The sequence below is a fragment of the Tauraco erythrolophus genome, chromosome 9 (genome assembly GCF_009769465.1).
Source record: "Tauraco erythrolophus isolate bTauEry1 chromosome 9, bTauEry1.pri, whole genome shotgun sequence".
Taxonomy (NCBI): Eukaryota; Metazoa; Chordata; class Aves; order Musophagiformes; family Musophagidae; genus Tauraco; species Tauraco erythrolophus.
In genome coordinates, this window is record NC_141473.1 from 16,029,961 (window position 1) to 16,046,178 (window position 16,218).

The window sequence follows — 16,218 nt, forward strand, 5'->3', positions numbered from 1 at the left end:
TGCGTGCGCGGCCCTCCCCCCCCCCCCCCCCTTCCCCGCGTCACCCCGAGGGCGGGGGGGCGCCGCCATGTCAGGCGCCGGCGCCCGCCTCCGGCCTGGGGTCTCGTCCTCCCGCCCTCGCCGCGCCCTGCGGGCGCCCAGCCCGGCTCTCGGTCTGGGGGGCGCCGTGGCGGGGGGGTGGGGGGAAAGGGCCTCTCAGCCCCGAGGAGACACCCGGGCCTCGCTGCCCCCCCTGGGGTCTGTGGCCGTCGAAGGGGACCCCACGGGAGAGCGCTGCCCTCAGACACCCGCGGGTGAGGGCTCTCAGGGCCACGGGCTGCGGAGCCCCGGGGGGCTGGTCCTCCCCGAGGAGCTGGCGCAGGGCTGAGCTTCTCCTCCAGGATCCCTGCGGAGCTCGGCACCTCTCCCAGGGCCCTACAGAGGCCCCAGGCTGCAGCTCCCGGCAGGAGGCCAGCAGCCTCCCGGCCCTGGCCCTTCCCAGAGGCAGAGAAAGAACCAGGGAGAAGGTGGAGGGACGAGTGTGCAGGCACTCGTGTCCAGGGGAGTGGATGAACCTGCCCATTCAAGCCCCCGGGGCAGCCGGTGGCGATTTTCCACCCGGGAGGCCAGGGGAACGAGAAGGGGAGGCCGAGGCTGTTCAGCAAGGCCGGTGCTGTTTGGGACCTTGCCAGTCTCCCAGCCTGGGGCACCGTGGGGGCTGCCAGCCCCGGGGAACTGGGAGGAGACAGCCCTGGAGGAGCCTGGAGGCGGGTGAGTGGGAGGGAAGGGGCCAGGCAGCCGCAGAGCTTGGGGACAGGAAGGAAAGAGGGTTTGCAGCAGCATGTTGCCGGGTCGGGGAGGTCGTGGCTGGCGTTTGCCGCATCTTAAGCGTAGATGGCAGGGGCTGTCAGGCAGGGGAGCTGCTCAGATCCATGCTGCACCCTGTGCCATGCAAGGATATGGCCACATCCCTCCATGCTCCCAGGACTGGGGCCTGGAGAGACGCCAGGGCAGAAGGAGCAGAGTGCCATCCCTGGGGGCATCTGCCTCATGAGCATCGCTCCCCTCAAGAGAAGCCCCTTGAGGGATCCTCCTCCAGCCTCACGCAGCTCTGCAGGACCCTGAACGCCTGTGGCAGGGGCAGTGCCTGTCGTGGCCCCAGCGGCCCCGTCTGCGAGGGCAGGTGCCATTTCTCTGCTTCCCTGCAAAGACACAGCCCAAGCGCCATGGTGGGAGCAGCATCCTGGGTAAAGCAAACTGCCTGGGGGAACCTGGGCCCCCTCTCCCTGCTGAAGAGCCGGCACCAGCCCATCTACCCTTGCCTGGGTGGGACTCACGTTCCTCTTCACTGAGTGTCCTTTAAGCATCATGTGGGATGAGCTCTCCTTTGCAGGCTGTCCACATTAGCCCAGAGCAGGTGCTCTGGGTGCTGCATGGGCTGAGCCCGGGTGGTACTGGGCATCAGGATGGGCTATTCACAGGTTGTGCCTGGCCAGGGACACCATCACTGGGCATGGAGGGAGGGGAGCTGCGAGTACACGTGTTTTCCTTTCTGCCTGTTTGTTTTTCCTTGTAAATTAGCAGGAGTGCCTGGTGCTGCCTCTATGCTGGGAGAGCACCCCTGCCATGGGTTGTACTGGGGGAGGGAGGTACCTGCACGTGGGTTTCCCTCTGGTCACAGCCCAGGGACCCCATGTGCCAGGGTCCCACATCCAAGACTCACATCAGGCTAGACTTGCTCTGTGAGAGATCAGCCTCACAGTGCCGCAGGGTCCTGCCACATGCAGGGACGGAATGATTAGGCAGGTCACCACATGCCCTGGTTGTACCCCAGGGAGAGGAGGGTTCAATGCAGGAGGAGGGAAGCTGCAGGCCTCTGAGGACAACACTGCTCTGCATCCCTGTTGGTAGGTCCCTGGCTGCCGGCTCGTGCCACTCTCTCCTTGGGCCAGTGGAGAGACACGGGCTTTTCCACAGCGACTTGTTCCTTGCTTTAGGCACATTGAGCTCAGGAGAAGCAAAGTGTCTTTTCAGAGAGGCAACCACCCCTGGGTCGCAGATGGGGCCCGGAGAGCTTGCCCAGGCTTTCCTGCTTCTTCTGCAGCGCTGGCCTGAGGAGCCTGTTGTTACAACCAGCACAGCCTCCCATGCCCAGCACCCCAGGGGTGAGCTCACATTCCCCCTTATCAACACGTGCACACAACCCAGTGGGTGCTCTGCAGTGCTCACATGTGGGTCCACAGCCCTGGAAGAGGACCCAGCTGCCTGGCTGCTGGTCGACTGGCATTTTGGCCAGACAAGGATGTCAGTGAGAGGCTTGGGCTTGTTGGAGGAGCAGCTCCCCTGGATGAAAGCCTGTCTGTTGCTAAGGAGGAGCAGCCCCTGCGAGGCAGGAGGTGACGTGGGACGAGCGATTGCAGATGAAAGTCCCTTGTGGCAGGGGTGGAAGGAAGGAGCAGCAGGATGAGGCTCCACGTGTCAGACATGCCCCAGCTCAGCACACAAGGCTGAATAAAACAGATCTATCCTGTGGATCCCCAAGGAAATCTGTCCTCAGCAGGTCTGCACCCTCAGGGACTGATGGAGAGGCCAGGACAGTTAGCCCCCACCAGGCAAATCCTGCATGGCAGAGCTCCTGCCAGCATATCCACACTGTACTTGTGCTGCTGTGAGCACATCCCTGCACCCCACGACATGATCCTACTGTCAGGGAGGCAGAGGAAGAGCCACAGGTGGGGAGAGCAGCCAAAGGGACACTGGGCACAGGGGGTACCAGAGTAGAGACAGGCCAGGAACCAAGCACATGAGCATCCCCTGTCCCTCCTGGGGCAGCCGAGCTGGACTGGAGCTGTGCCAAACGACCCGAGTTTGGCTTATTTTTGTCCCTTGCATCCTCCAGGCAATGTTCTGCGTGCCAGCTCCTCAGAGTCTGAACACAGGCTGTCACTTGGTACCCAGTCCTGCCCTGCGGCCATGGCAGCAGGCTGCAGGGCAACTCACGGTGCCCATCCTGCCTTTCAGCTCGGATCGTTTTTTCCGCTGTCCCTTGCCCAACGCACGCGCGTGTCGCTCCCACCAACCCCCAAGCGAGGTTTGGCCCAACGAAGCACCGCTGGCGGCTGCCGCAAAGGCGCCTCCCGGCGCAGGGCAGGCTCGCGGCGCGGGACCGCGAGCCGTGGCCGGGCGCTGCTCCTGCAGCAGCTCCGTCTCCGCTTCCCGGGAGCCCGGGGAACACGCGGGGCCCCCGGCACGCCGCACGCCGCTGCGCGCACGTGCGCGGCAAGAGCCGGCAGCGGGGCGGGCCTCGCTGGCGCCGCGGGAAAACGCGCGCCCGCCCCGCCCCGCCCCGCTCCGCTTGGGCGCTTCCCGCCAGGGACTCCCGCCCCGCCCCGCGCGCCGCAGGGCGGGGCTGACCCTCCTCGCCCCCGCCCGCCGCAAAGATGGCGGCGAAGCCGCAGGGCCTGCCCACCTTCAAGATGGCCGCCCGCCCCCCTTTCCCGCGGCTGGGCGCCCCCGCAGGCCGGTGCCTGCCGCTCGGCGCGCCGCCGGCGGCGAAGGGGTGCGCTCCCGGCGTGCCCCTCGCGGGGCGGGGTGAGGCGGCGCGGTGGCCGCCGGGAGCTGTAGTGCGGGGCGGGCGGCGGTCACGTGCCGCGCCCGGCAGTGGCCGCGCTGGGAGCGGAGGCGCCAAGATGGCGGCGCTGCGGGGCGGAGCGGTGCCCGCCGCTGCCGGCGCCGGGGTCGCCGGTGCCGCGGCCAGGGCCGCTCCGCGAGGGCTGGCGGGCTGCGGAGCCCCGCGCGAGCCGCCTTTCCGCTCCGGCAGCCCTCTGCAGGTAGGCGGCGGCGGGGAGCGGCGGGCCGAGCCGTGACACGTGGAGGCCGGGGCGGCTCCCGCGGCGGTGGCGGCACCACGTGTGCCGGGAGCGGGCCTGCCGCGCCGGCGGTGGGTGGGGGGCCCTGCGGGGGCTAGGGGCGCCCTTCCCGCGGGCCGAGTGTGGCGCCCGGTGCTCTCCCGCCGGGGTGGGGTGGTGACGGCGGCACCGAAGCGGGGACGGGGCGGGGGGGGGGGGGGGGCTGCGGCACGGCCCGGGATCCGCCGGGGTGGGGGTCTCGGCGCCCTCCGCGGGAGGTGACACCCAGCTCCTGGGGAGCGGAGGCTGGGGGGAGGCCGGCCGGGTCCCCCGCTCGCAGTCCCTCCATCTCGGTGCCGCCCTCCGCCACCTGCGGCTGTGGACGAGGGGGGGTCGGTTTGAGATACCGGCACCTGTCGGTTTCGGCGGCAGGAGCTCCCAGTGGAGAAGGCGGGGTGCTCTGGAGCTTCCCCGAGCTGCACCGGCGGCCTGTCCCCGGGGAAGCGGGGGTTTATCCCGGGGGGAAACGTCTCCCGCTCTGGGGCAGGTCTGGGGCGCGGTACTGCCGCCCGTACGCAGCGTCCCTGCCGCCGCCGGTGTCGCCGGTCCCGGTGGGACCCGCCGGCGCTGGACTAAGGGCGCTGGGTGTGGGTGTGCGTCTGTCTGGACGGGGAGTGCGGGGGTGCAGCACCCCCGGACGGGACCTGGGGGCCCCTGCTCTGCACATGGGTTGGGTTTTCGGGGAGCTCTACGCTTCTGCCCCTTCCAGAATGCTCCCATCTGTCCGGGGAGCTGCCCCGGGGGCGGCCGAGGGGAGACCCCCCCGCCACGCCGAGCCCGAGCAGGGGGATGCTGAGCCCACCTCGCCTCTCCCTGGCACGGGCGGAGCAGTCTGCGTTTGGGAAGGGAGATGTATTCCTGCCTGACGCTTCCCAAAAGCAGACAAGGAACCCGCAGAGCATCCTTTGCTAGTGCCGCGCCAGCTGGCTGGAGCCCTCCGACTTCCCAATCTTTTCCCACGCCTGGTGGGCAGCAGCCCCGTGCCCTTTCCGGCAGCTCCAGCTGGGCGAGAGCTGCCTTGGCAGCCTGGCCATGGCCGGCGCAGGGAGGATGGCTGCCCTCTGCTTAGGGCGTAGCCCCAGCATGGCACGCTGGGCACACGTGTCGCATGTCACCAGTGTGAGTTGGATGGACAGCTGCCCGCGGAGGTCTCGGCTGTGCCTCCGGGGTACCACAGCAGTGGGTGCTGCAGGAGCTGGTGGCCACGCTCAGGCCATCGCCATCTCAGGCTGTTGGCTCAAATCCTGGCTCCTCGTGTGCCCGAAGCTCGCTCTGGGGCTGTGGGCATCCTTCCTTCTTGCCAGCAGCGCTGGCTGCTCGGGCACAGCGTGGCCTGAGCCCAAGCCTGTCCTTGAACATCCCCGTGACTTGCAGCCTCCTCTCTGCTGCACTGCTGAGTGTAAAGCCAACACAGAGAGCTGGGAGGGCTCGGAGGGTGTCCCCCCTGAGGCAGGGGGGACAGGGTTCTCTGGCAGGGAGGCAGGAGCAGGCTGGGCTGGTTCATACCCCCACCCCGAAGCACAAGTGGGAGGGCTGAAGGAGGTGCCTGGCCCCAGGTGGATCAAAGGGAGTCCTGGGGGGAACGCGGCCTCGTTACTGGTGACTCATGGCTGTGGGACTCCTTGTTGCGAGGCGCTGAGTCAAAGGAGTCGAGGAGGGCTGGGGAGATCACCCTCCCTCCCTCCCTCCTGGGCTGCGGGCAGGAGCCACGGGAAGAGGCCATTTGAGTGGGAGGATTTTCCTTCCTTTCCTCCACACATCCAGCACTGGTCACGGCTGGAAACCTCTTATTAGATGCTGCCTTCGGGGAGAGCCAGCCCTGTGGCAAGATGAGCAGGGCCATGCAACCCCAGTGGCAGCCCCCAGACCCCTGTGCCATCAGCAGGGGCTGGGTGAGCCGGCCACCGCGTCCCTTGCTGCTGATGCTCCACAAGATCCCTCCCGCTGGTTCTGCCGGCAGTCACCGCTGACTCAGGGCTGCACGCTGGCGCTTGGCGGGGCCGGACGTGCGAGCCTGGATGTGCTTCCCCGCTCCTCCCGGTATCTCCAGGAGGATTGGCTGGGAGTCGGGGCCAGGCTGCGTTGTCGTAGACAGCTGCCAGCGGGGCTCTGCGCTGGGCTCTGGCAGCCAGCGCTGGCCGAGGGAGGGGACTAGAGAAGCTGAGTGGTAAAACTGCTCCGTAGCTTGATCTGCACGGCAGGGTAGAGTGGTATCATGGTGTCACTGGTGGACTCCACTTCCAGACGGAGAGCCCTGGGAGAGGGCGCCCAGGCTGCTGAGCCCCAAACCACTGAAGGCTCCTGCTCTTCAGTGCTGCCATGTCGGCACGCAGTCACAGACGGGGGGATTTGGGCTGGGTGGGTCTAGGGTGTTGCCGTGGGGGTCCTGGCTTTGATTCCCAGCCTGGTCCTGGGATGCCTGTGTTCCTTGGTTGCGTGGGGCTCCTGGCTGTGATGCAGCCAGAGGTGCCTGCTCTGTCTGATGGGGGCAAGTCTCTGAAGAGCCCCAGGGACCGGGGGTTTGGGCACATGGCTTTGGTGCTGCCGTATTTTAGGGAATATGTATTTAGTGAAATGCCTGCTCTCCAACCAGTGCAGCCTCGCTCTTGCCAGAAGAGGATTTCAAAGTTCAGGCAGGTCTTGCTCAGGGGCGGGGGGCGTTCTGTCCTGTGTGGGCTCAGGCTTGTGCAAGCTGCAGTACCGACATGAAGCACAGGTGAGCTGCATCAGATGCGCATCCTCCAGGTTTCAGCCAGGTTCTCCCCATGCTGCTGCAGGGGCAGGACGGCTCTCTGCCTGCTTTGGGAGGAATGTGTGCTCTCCCAGGGCTCCGTCCTTGATGCCTTTATCTCCCCTGCTTGTGTTATCTCTGCCTAAGCCCATCTGCAAACAGGAATTCACGTCCTGTCTTGTGCCCGTGACACGTCTATGCTGCCACTCCACTCCTGGCAGAGGCTGTGTCCGGTGGCTCTGCTTGGCCAGGGACTGCAGCCCCTGCCCTCGCCTGGCATCTTGCTTTTCCTGGCTGGGCTGTGTGGCACCATGGGGTGTGGTGCAAAGACCTTTCCAAAGCTATCAGGTGTTACCCAAACATCCCTGGAGCTGGCTGAGGATCTGGAAAGGGCATAGGCCTGGGGATTTGAGGGAAGAACAGCAACAAAGCTGGTTTGGTCTTGGATTGCAAGCACAGCCCATGCCCTCTTGTAGCGTGCAGCAGAGGTGTCGGGGTAGGGCCCCGGCAGTGGCAGCTGGCTGTATCCCTGTTGCTGACTCCTGCGCTTCTGTTATGAATTTCGTAATGTTTTTGGGCTTATCTGAAGCGCCAACAGCTAGAGTTGGAGGAGCGCGTGACAGTCCGTGGGGTGGGGGGAGCCTGCCTGTCTCCTCCCCGTCCGGCATGAGCGATGGGAATTGCTGGGGGTTTATCCATTCGTCTTTCCCAGTCATGCAGCTGCAGAGCGAATTGGGATGTTTTTGATGTGGAGGCATCCCTGGCAATCGGAAGGGTCTCAGGCGGAAGGCGGCATGGGACTTTGTGCCGTGGGGTGGGCTGGCCCGAACCTCTGCCGAAAAGCAAGAGGGAAAGGTCCCCTGTGCGCAGCCGTGTTCCACCTGCCTCCTCGCTGCGTTTAGGGGTGCCGGGGGTGCGGTGGTGAGCTCAGCCACTGTTTGCAGTGCAGGGTGTCGGGAGCCCATGTGCGCTGCGGAGGAGATTGGTGTTGGTAGTGGTGCTTTGCAAAGTGTTCACCTGGCTCCCTGTGCTCCTCGACAGTGCTTTTCCCTCGAGGGGGATGACCTGAACTTAACATCATTGGATGCAGAAACTATCTTGGAGGCTGAAGAGATCCTGGGGACGATGCAGAACTATCTCGACTCCTCTGTGATCTCCATCATCGAGGACCTCTCTCTGAGCGAGGTGAAAGCCCGCACACGGGCATGGGACATGACGGCCGGGTTGGCTCTGGCTGTGCCATGGGTGGGGGTGGCGGCAGTGTCCCCCATGGCCAGGTCCCATGGCCGTGGCCCACCGCCCTCTGAGACCGCCCTTGCCCTTGCAGCAGAGCAAGGCCTGTCTGGATGCACAGAACGAGCTGTCCCTGCTGACTGCCATCACCGAGATCCTGGACAGCACAGACGATGAGACCCTGTCCCCCTTCGACACCATCATGGATGCAGAGCTGCTGACCTCACCTCGGGAGCGGGAGAATCCCTCAGTGAGTTGCAGGGCAGAGCCAGCCTGACCCCAAAATGTGTGGGAAGATGCTTAGGCAGGGCTCTGCCAGATCCTGGCATGAAGGTGCCCTGAGGTGGTAGGACCCCGGTCCCCAGCACCCTGGGATGGTTCCTCTGATCAGCAACATAAGAGAAGGGCTGAGCCAGCCCTGGATTCCCTGGGGCTCTGGTGTGGGCTTGGAGGGGGCCATGCCTTCACCTTGGGGCTTGGTGTAGAGCCAGAGGAGTGCCAGAGGCTCCAGGGAGCAGCGTGTCCCCCTCTGCTCAGCCAACCAGGGCTATGTGTGCCGTGGGTGAAATGGCTGAGTTTGCTCCCGGGCTCTGCGGGGTGACATGCATGGCCACTGTGGGGCCAGGGGTGGCCTGTCCCCTCCAGCAGCAGAAACCTGCTGCCTCATCCTCTGTCTCCTCTCCAGTTTCAGAAGTTTCTCAGCTTATCGTGTCCGTCGCTGGAGTGTGAGCGCCCTGCCTTGGAGCAGCCCAAAGCTCTCAGGCCTCTTGGAAGCGTCAACAGCATCTCTGTGGTGGGAAGGTGAGCAGCTGAGCTGAGGAAGCTGAAGGAGCAGTGTCACGGTGATGCTGGGGTAACTGTGTCCCTGCTGCTGCCCCCCAGTCCCTGCTTTCCTGCCTGGTGCAGGCATCCTCTCCCAGAAGCGATGCTTTTGCAGGCTTCTGGCAGAAGCAGGAGCCGGGCCTGCCCCATCTGCTGGGTGCTGTGGGACTAGAGATGCTGTGGATGCCTGTGTGGAGTTGGTGGGTTTCCAGCTCTCTTGTGTTTTGCTGGGAGGGTCAAACGTGTTCCAGCTTTTTGTCTGCCCAGGGGTTTTGCTGCAGCATTGTAGCAGACCCACAGCTGGCTGTGCCTGGGGAGTGCTCTGGTGAAAGCCCAGACGATGACGCTCACTCTGGTTCCGCTTTCCAGACCGACACAGACCTGGCTTGGGACCGTGCTGCTCATGGCCTTGATGACCCGACGCTGTCGAAGAAGCAAGTCTGCAGCACCCCAAGGGTGGAGAGGAAGCTGGGCCGGCACCGGACCCGAGAGCAGCCCCTGCCACAGCGCAGCGATGGGGAGGAAGAGGAGGAGGAGGCTACCTTGAGCCCAGAGCTAGACAGCAGCATGGAGTCTGGGGAGTTTTGTGTGAGCAGGGCTGGGGTGGCGCTGGAGGAGCATGAAGATCCCTGCATCATCAACACGAGTGATGTATCCTTGAGCGAGCTGGTGAAGTCCATGCATCCATACTGCCTGCCCACCTTCACTGTGTGCCTGGACCCCGAGACCGAGCCTGTGGCCAAGGAGCTCCTGAGCGGTCCCGTCTTGCTGGAAATTGTGCCTGGTGAGGGGGAAAGCATGGAGATCCCCGTGGTCCTGCAGCCACTGGCCCCCAGCTTCCCTGAGCTGGAGCCCCAGCTCCTGGGAGCAGAGGAGGGTACTGTGAAGTCAGTCCCAGAGGATCGGGCAGAGATGCCAGCAGCTCCAACCCAGGCAAACAAGATGGAGGAGGAGAAGGAGGAGAAACTGCCTGAGAAGGAGCCCTCCTACACTATCCCAGAGAGCATGTCCTCACCAGAGGCAGCGATGCCCCGAGCCTGGAGCCCTCACAGCAGCTCTCGGCGCAGCACGGAGGCCCCAGTGGGTGGCAGACGTGAGGGCTCTGAGAAGGGACGTGGCCGTGAGAGAGCAAGGAAGAGTCGGAAAAAGAAAGCAGAGGAAGACCAAAGCAAGCTGACCAGGCCAGGCAGGGACTGCATGGCCCACCGCCTCCGCTCGGCTGGCTCTAGGCAGCCCCCGGCCCAGCCACCTGCCAGCCGGCGGCGGGCAGCGCGACCCTCTGTCCAGGTCTCAGACTTCTTGGCGCAGCAGCTGGAGCGAGCCCGGAAGGAGGGGCAGATGGAGCTGTGTGCCGAGCGGGCACCGCAGTCCCGGGGCAGGCCCCGGAGCACGGCAGGGGCCTCCCTGCCTGAGAAAGTGCAGAAGGAACCACAAAAGGAGCCGCCACTAGAAACCGTGAGCGTGGCCCCAGAGAAGGCTGAGACCGTGATGCCTCTAGAGAAGACCACACCAAGCATGGAGGAGCCGCCAGCAGCAGCGTGTGACAACCCGACGAACCCGGCTGAGGGCAAGGGGGATGCGCAGCCAGCGGCCAGACAGGACAGTGGGGTCTTGGAGACTGCCTCTTCATTCCCAGAGAAAGGTGTGGGGCTGGACCCTCCCCAGGGCCTGCCGACGGCAGAGCCGAGCGAGGCTCTGCCCAAGGAAGCCAAGCCCAAGGCCCTGAGCCTGCGGGAATATCGCATCCGCATGCTGCACCGCCAGCCCAGCCTGGGCGGCAGGAAGGATGGAGAGAAGCAAGCGGCCGGCAAGTGGCCCAGCATCCCTGAGCCTCCAACAGAACTGGCAGAGATCCCCTGCCTGGTGTCACCTGTGCGCCCCGCCACTGAAGCAGCTGGTGCTCAGAAGAGCCCGGAGGAACCCACCAACCCTGCTGCTGTCCCTTCTCCCACTGGCAAAGCTCTCACCGCTCCGGCTTAGCTCCAGCACCTGCCACAGTTCCAGCAACTGCCACGGCTCCACACCCCCATCGACACCGATGCCTTTTGTCACGCCAAACATGCCCCCAGCTGCTGGGACAGCCCTGCTGCGATGCCGCCAACCTCTGCTGGTGCTTATGCCCTTTACCCACCAGTGCCTTCCTGGCCCTGCTTCGGCCCGCAGCCCGTGGGCTGCCACCATTTGCCCCCGCCGCCCAGTGCTGGCTCCACCAGTACTTTTCACATGGTGCCTGGCCTCCCACCTCCAGCCATGGCCTGGCCCCTGCCAGCCGTGCCACCCCCACCTCCCTTTGGCCCTGCGGCACCCTATGCCCCAGTGGGGTGGGCACCGCCGTCCTACTGGCCAGGAATCCCCATGCCGCCCTCCAGTGCCTCCCCTGGCGTACGGGGACCCCGGAGTGGCACTGCAGGGTGCTGCCACCTTCCCGGCTGGTGCCACCCCAGCACAGCCCTCCTGCACGGGCAGCCTGCCGCTGCCCCGGCACTCAGCTGCTCGGAGCCTCCGGCCTTCCCCACCCAGCCACCCGCCACCCCGGCCGGCGAGATAGGGGCTGCAGGTGGCCCAGTCAGGCCAGTGACTGACAGAGTGTCAGACCCCAGGAGGCAGGCACGGCTGGCAATGGAGAACTCTCTCCCTAAGGTCCCTCCGGCCCCAGCCCCTGCCCAGCCCCTGGCAGCCCCATCAGCTGCCGCTGCCCCAGCCCAGCAGGGTCCCTCCCGCAGCACCAGCCCAGCACATCGCGGCCTCCCAGGCTGCCCCCACCCAGCCTCCAGAGGATCCCCTGACTGCATTGCCCACCCAGCTCCCAAAGGCTCCCCCAGCTGCCATCCATTGCCCTGCAGAGGTGGCCCCTGGCCCTGTCGGGGAGTCCCCTGGCACCCACCCATGGAAGAGGCTGCAGGGCCGGGCAAGGGGGCAGTGGAGAAAACCCCGCCGGAGCCCAAGGCAGCTGTGGGCAGGAGTCACCTGGCAACAAAGCAGTCTCCCAGGCTGCGGCACCAGCACCGAAAGCGGGTCGAGAGAGCAGCCTGCCCGCCAAGGCACCCTCTGCACGGCGTGGAGGCACCAGCCGCTCCTCAGCCCGACACAGCCCAGCGACAACAGCAAAGACATCGTGCAAGCCTTCATCAGTGAGACGGTGAGCAGGAGGGTTGTGGGGCGCGGGGCTGAGTGTCGCCAGCCAGCGAGGCTGCGGTGCTGCTGGCAGCTGTGGGTAGCGGGACTGGTTCCTGGCGCTTCTGGGGGCGACAGTGGCAAAGCCGCGCCCGCGGGCTTGCGGTCTCTTCCCAGCGCTCTGCCAGGATGTGCCTCCAGTGGATGGTTCTGGGCTGGCTGTGCCCTAAACTGGTCCTTCCTGGAGCTGCAGAGTCAGGTGCTCCTGTCCTCGCTGTGGGAGATACAGAGCTGCTCCAGGCTCCGCCGCTGCTTCTCCTTCCCAGTGCTTGCCCCGTCACCTGAGGAGGCTGGCGCAGGGGGAGGATGGGGCTGGGGTGCATCCTCGTGGTGCTGGGAGGGTTTTGGCTGACCTGACTTGCCATGCTCTCTCCTTGGCCCAGGGATCGAAGCCACTGACCTGTCCAGCCTGCTGGAGCAGTTTGAGAAGTCCGAAGGTGCGGTTGCGGCGTGCTGTGCCTTCCCCGCAGGGCTCCCTCCATGCCATGCAGCCTCCCTGGGCTTCCTGTGCCTCCCGCAGTGGGATGGAGTGGGAGGGCTGGAACGCTGCTGCTGTGGGCTGGTGTTACCCTGCCTGAGTGCCTTGTCCTGGGGCTGTCTCTGCCCCCATCTCTTTCCTGACCTGTGAAAGTGGCTGAGGGTCCCTGGGGTGGCCAAGGGGGTGGTGAAGAGCCTGGCAAGCAAAGGGACTTGTAGCAGCTCCCTGCAAGGAGCTGGGTTGGGCCACGTGAAACCTCTCCATGGCTGTGCCTGGGATGCTCTGCGTGTCCCCCTGTACGCAGGGTCCGTCCCCTGCCCTCCAGCCCCAGCCTCTTGCCACCCTCACCCACCTGCTCTCTTTTCAGCCAAGAAGGAGGAGGCTCCTGCGCAGCTCCCCGAGGACAAGCGGACCGGCGGGGAACTCCGGGTGAGTACGGAGGACCAGCGCAGCATGGACCCTGGCGGAGGGCTGAGCTCTGCCTTCAGCGGGGAGTTGGGGTACCTCTCGTTCCTGACAGGGTCCAAACTGTGCCGGGGGCTGCATCTGCTGGCCCAGGAGGAGCTGAGCTCCTCACTGGGCTGGGGGCCAGAGCTGCAACCAAGGGGGGGAAAACTGGGGGGAAGCATCAGTGTGCATTACTGGGGTGCAAGCTCCGTCTTTGTAGCTCTCTCAGATCTTCTCTTCTCCCTGTCCGGCAGGGGGACAGCTTGGGCAGGTGCCCCAGGTGTGGGGACTGGGGCTGGGCTTTGGCCAATGTGTTTAACAAAGCTCCTTTCCCTTCTCAGGCCCGAGACCAGCAGGACAGGAAGCCCCCGGACAGCCTGCAAGCCTCTGAGCTGGCCAACGTGGCAGGTAATGCCTGGGGTGAGGCGATGGGAACCTGCCGTGTCCAGGCAGGGAGGGACTGTCGTGGGGCTGAGGGACACTCTAGGGCTTGAAGGGAGGTGGGCTGGGAGGGAGCCACAGTGGGGTGAGTTGAAGCAAGGGGCTGCTCTTGACAGCCCTCCGGTGCTCTTGCAGGCCTCACCCCCCCGGCGACACCTCCTCACCAGCTCTGGAAGCCATTGCCTGCTGTCTCGCTGCTGGCCAAGGCCAAATCACCAGGGTCTGCGCCCCAGGAAGGGCCCCAGAAGACAGCCAAGGTGATGAAAGCCAAGCCGCTGCCCCCAGGCAAGCTCCAGGGAAAGAGCCCAGCACCGGCACCTGCCAGCTCAGCCCCCAGCCACGTCTGCTCGGGAGACCATGACTACTGCATCCCACACTGCGGTGCGGCCAGAGAGCAGTGGCAGCCTTGGCACAGAGCCCCCCAAGAGCGGCTCCCGCTGGAACGTCAAACACCACCGGGACATCACTATCAACCCATCTTCCTCCTTAACCAAACGGACGCTGGACCAGCCCAAGCCGACCCCGCCAGCCACCACCGCCACCATGGGGCCCAGCCAGGAGCCCGTGGGGACGGCCTGGCCCGACCCCCCTGGATTATCGGACTAGCGTCCCCAACAAGGCCACCGCCAGGGCAGCAGCCCCCCCACTACGGTGCTCCTGTCTTCCAGCCAGCATCCCCCTGCCGGGGAACAGAGATGCGGACTCCCAGTACCGAGCCCAACCGTGCTGCTGCCAAGAGGTCCTGCGCTGCTACCGGAGACCCCGGGACTCGCCCAGCCCCTCTCCCAGCAGCTGGCGGGCTGGCCGGAGCCGTGCCAGCCGCTCTTTCAGCTCCAGTTCAGATGGAGCTAGTGAGTCCTCATCTGCATCTTCATCCTCATCCTCCCGATCCCGGTCACGGTCATTCTCCCCACCACCCAAGCGGTGGCGAAGGTAAGTGGTGGAGCTTCTGTCTTCTTGCTTTTTGGGCAATCGCTGGTGGACGGTCTCTTGTGAGGGTGCCCAGACACCTCTTGATGGACTTACTTGATGTCTGTATTTGACTTTTCTGTCCCTGTGGTCCCCCTGAAGGGATGCCTGGCTCTCAGAGAGTGGTGGAGCTGCCGGAATGCCCTGCCAGGGCAGTGGGTGTCTGGCTGAACCTCCCATCTGGCAGGTGTGCCTGCAAAGCTGCTGCTGAGCCAGGCTTCCTACTCCTCCTGGAGCACTGTCAAGTGCAAGGTACAAGTCCTTGGCTGCACCTTGGGGTTTGGATGCTCTTATTGGAGTCTTAATGCAGGTGGTGGTGTTTGTGCTGTGGGGCTGGTACAGCCCTAGGTGTGGAAATGAGAGGAGACACAATAGCAGCACAGAGCTGCTGGAGGCAAGCAGGGAAAAACCTATCTGGCTTGGCTTGCCTCAGAGGTTCTTCACGCTTCTTATGGAGGTGGCTGCATAGGAAAGTGGTCTTGGTCTTTGCGGGAAGCATTTTTTGGGAGTCCTTGTGCATCTGAGTGGTGCACTGCCTGTCCCAGCTGGGTGGGAGACACTGGAGCAGCTGAGAGATCCCTCATCTGTCCTTCCCTGGGTGTTTAGCCAGTTTTGAAGACATCCCGGTCACCGGGCATGAAGGGCTTGTCCAACCCAAGGGCTGTCTATCGGTGGCCAATAGGTGTGGAGACTGGAGCTGGAAGGGCATATATAGTGCTGTGTCCCAGGACTGTGCCCTGTCTGCTTGGCTTTCCAGCAAATGCAGCTGACCCTGTGCTGGGAAATGTCCCTATGGGCTGTGCCAACATGACCATTGTCTTCCAGGAGAATACGTGACAGTACCAGGCAGCGCACCCCGCGTCGGGGCTGGGTTTGCCGATGGCAGGGACCACTGTGGGCAGCATCTTTGGAGAGGGACCCTGTTGCTGGCTGGAAGCAGCACAGCTGATCCCAGGGTAGTTTCAGTCCTGCAGCCCTCAAGCTATGCCTGGCTCTGCAGAGAAGCTCTTGAAGACAGGAGGCTTGTGGGCACAGAAGCCCAGCTCTGTCCCAGTGCACGCTGTGTCCTCGATGTGGTCGGAAGCACATGAGGTCTTTGTTCATGTGGCTGTTGAGTGCAACGTGGATGTGATGGCTCCGTGTCATCCTGTGCATTGTATGGGGCTCAGCATGGCAGCTCCGGCCCCCCTGGTCCTTTCCTGGCCACTGCCATGTGCTGCACAGTTTCTCATGACTGTTTCTTGGTTTTCAGACTGTTTTTGGCTTTCCCATGACTATTTCTTTTCTGATGTGAGCCTGCTCCCCTTTTTGCTGCAGTGTTTGGAGCCAAGCAGAGCAACATCTCGTAGTGTCATTACTGCCCCTGGCAAACTCAGGGAGAGGTTTCCACGACTCAGCTCGCTCTGGGAATGGGTTCTGTCCGAGTGGGGTGCTGGGTACCTTGGAGAGGATGGAGGGTTTTTTCCTTCCCTGGAGCCTCATGGTGCTGGGCATGGGGAGGGCTCGGCACTGAGCTGTGTCTCTCTATCCCCCAGGTACCGCTCAGATGTTCCCACAGCTCCTCCTCCCGCTCCAGCTGTGGGTCGTGTGGCAGGTCCCGGGACAGGTCCTCATCCTCGTCATCAACGTCCTCCTACTCATCCAGGTCCACATCCTGCAGCCAGTCCCGCTCCCCCTCGCCTCGCAGGAGGAGTAACAGGCGGAGAAGGTGAGCGTGGCCATCCGCAGGGATGTGAGTTCCTCCAGACCCATCTCCTGACCTCCCTGTGTCCTGGGCAGGGTGAACCCACTCCTTCAGTGTCTCCCTTGTGTCTGGGATCCCTCTGTTCTGGCATCTCCGGTGATGCTGTATCTTGTGTCTGATTTCTGCCCTGCCAGATACAGTTACGACGCACAGGACCACTACCAAAGGCAGAGGATCCTCCAGAAGGAACGTGCCAATAGTGAGTGCTGCGGGGCTGGGAATTTAGGGCTCCCCAACCCTTCTGTCACTTTGGAAAGATGTGGGGTCACAGCTTTGCAGGCAGCATTGCTGG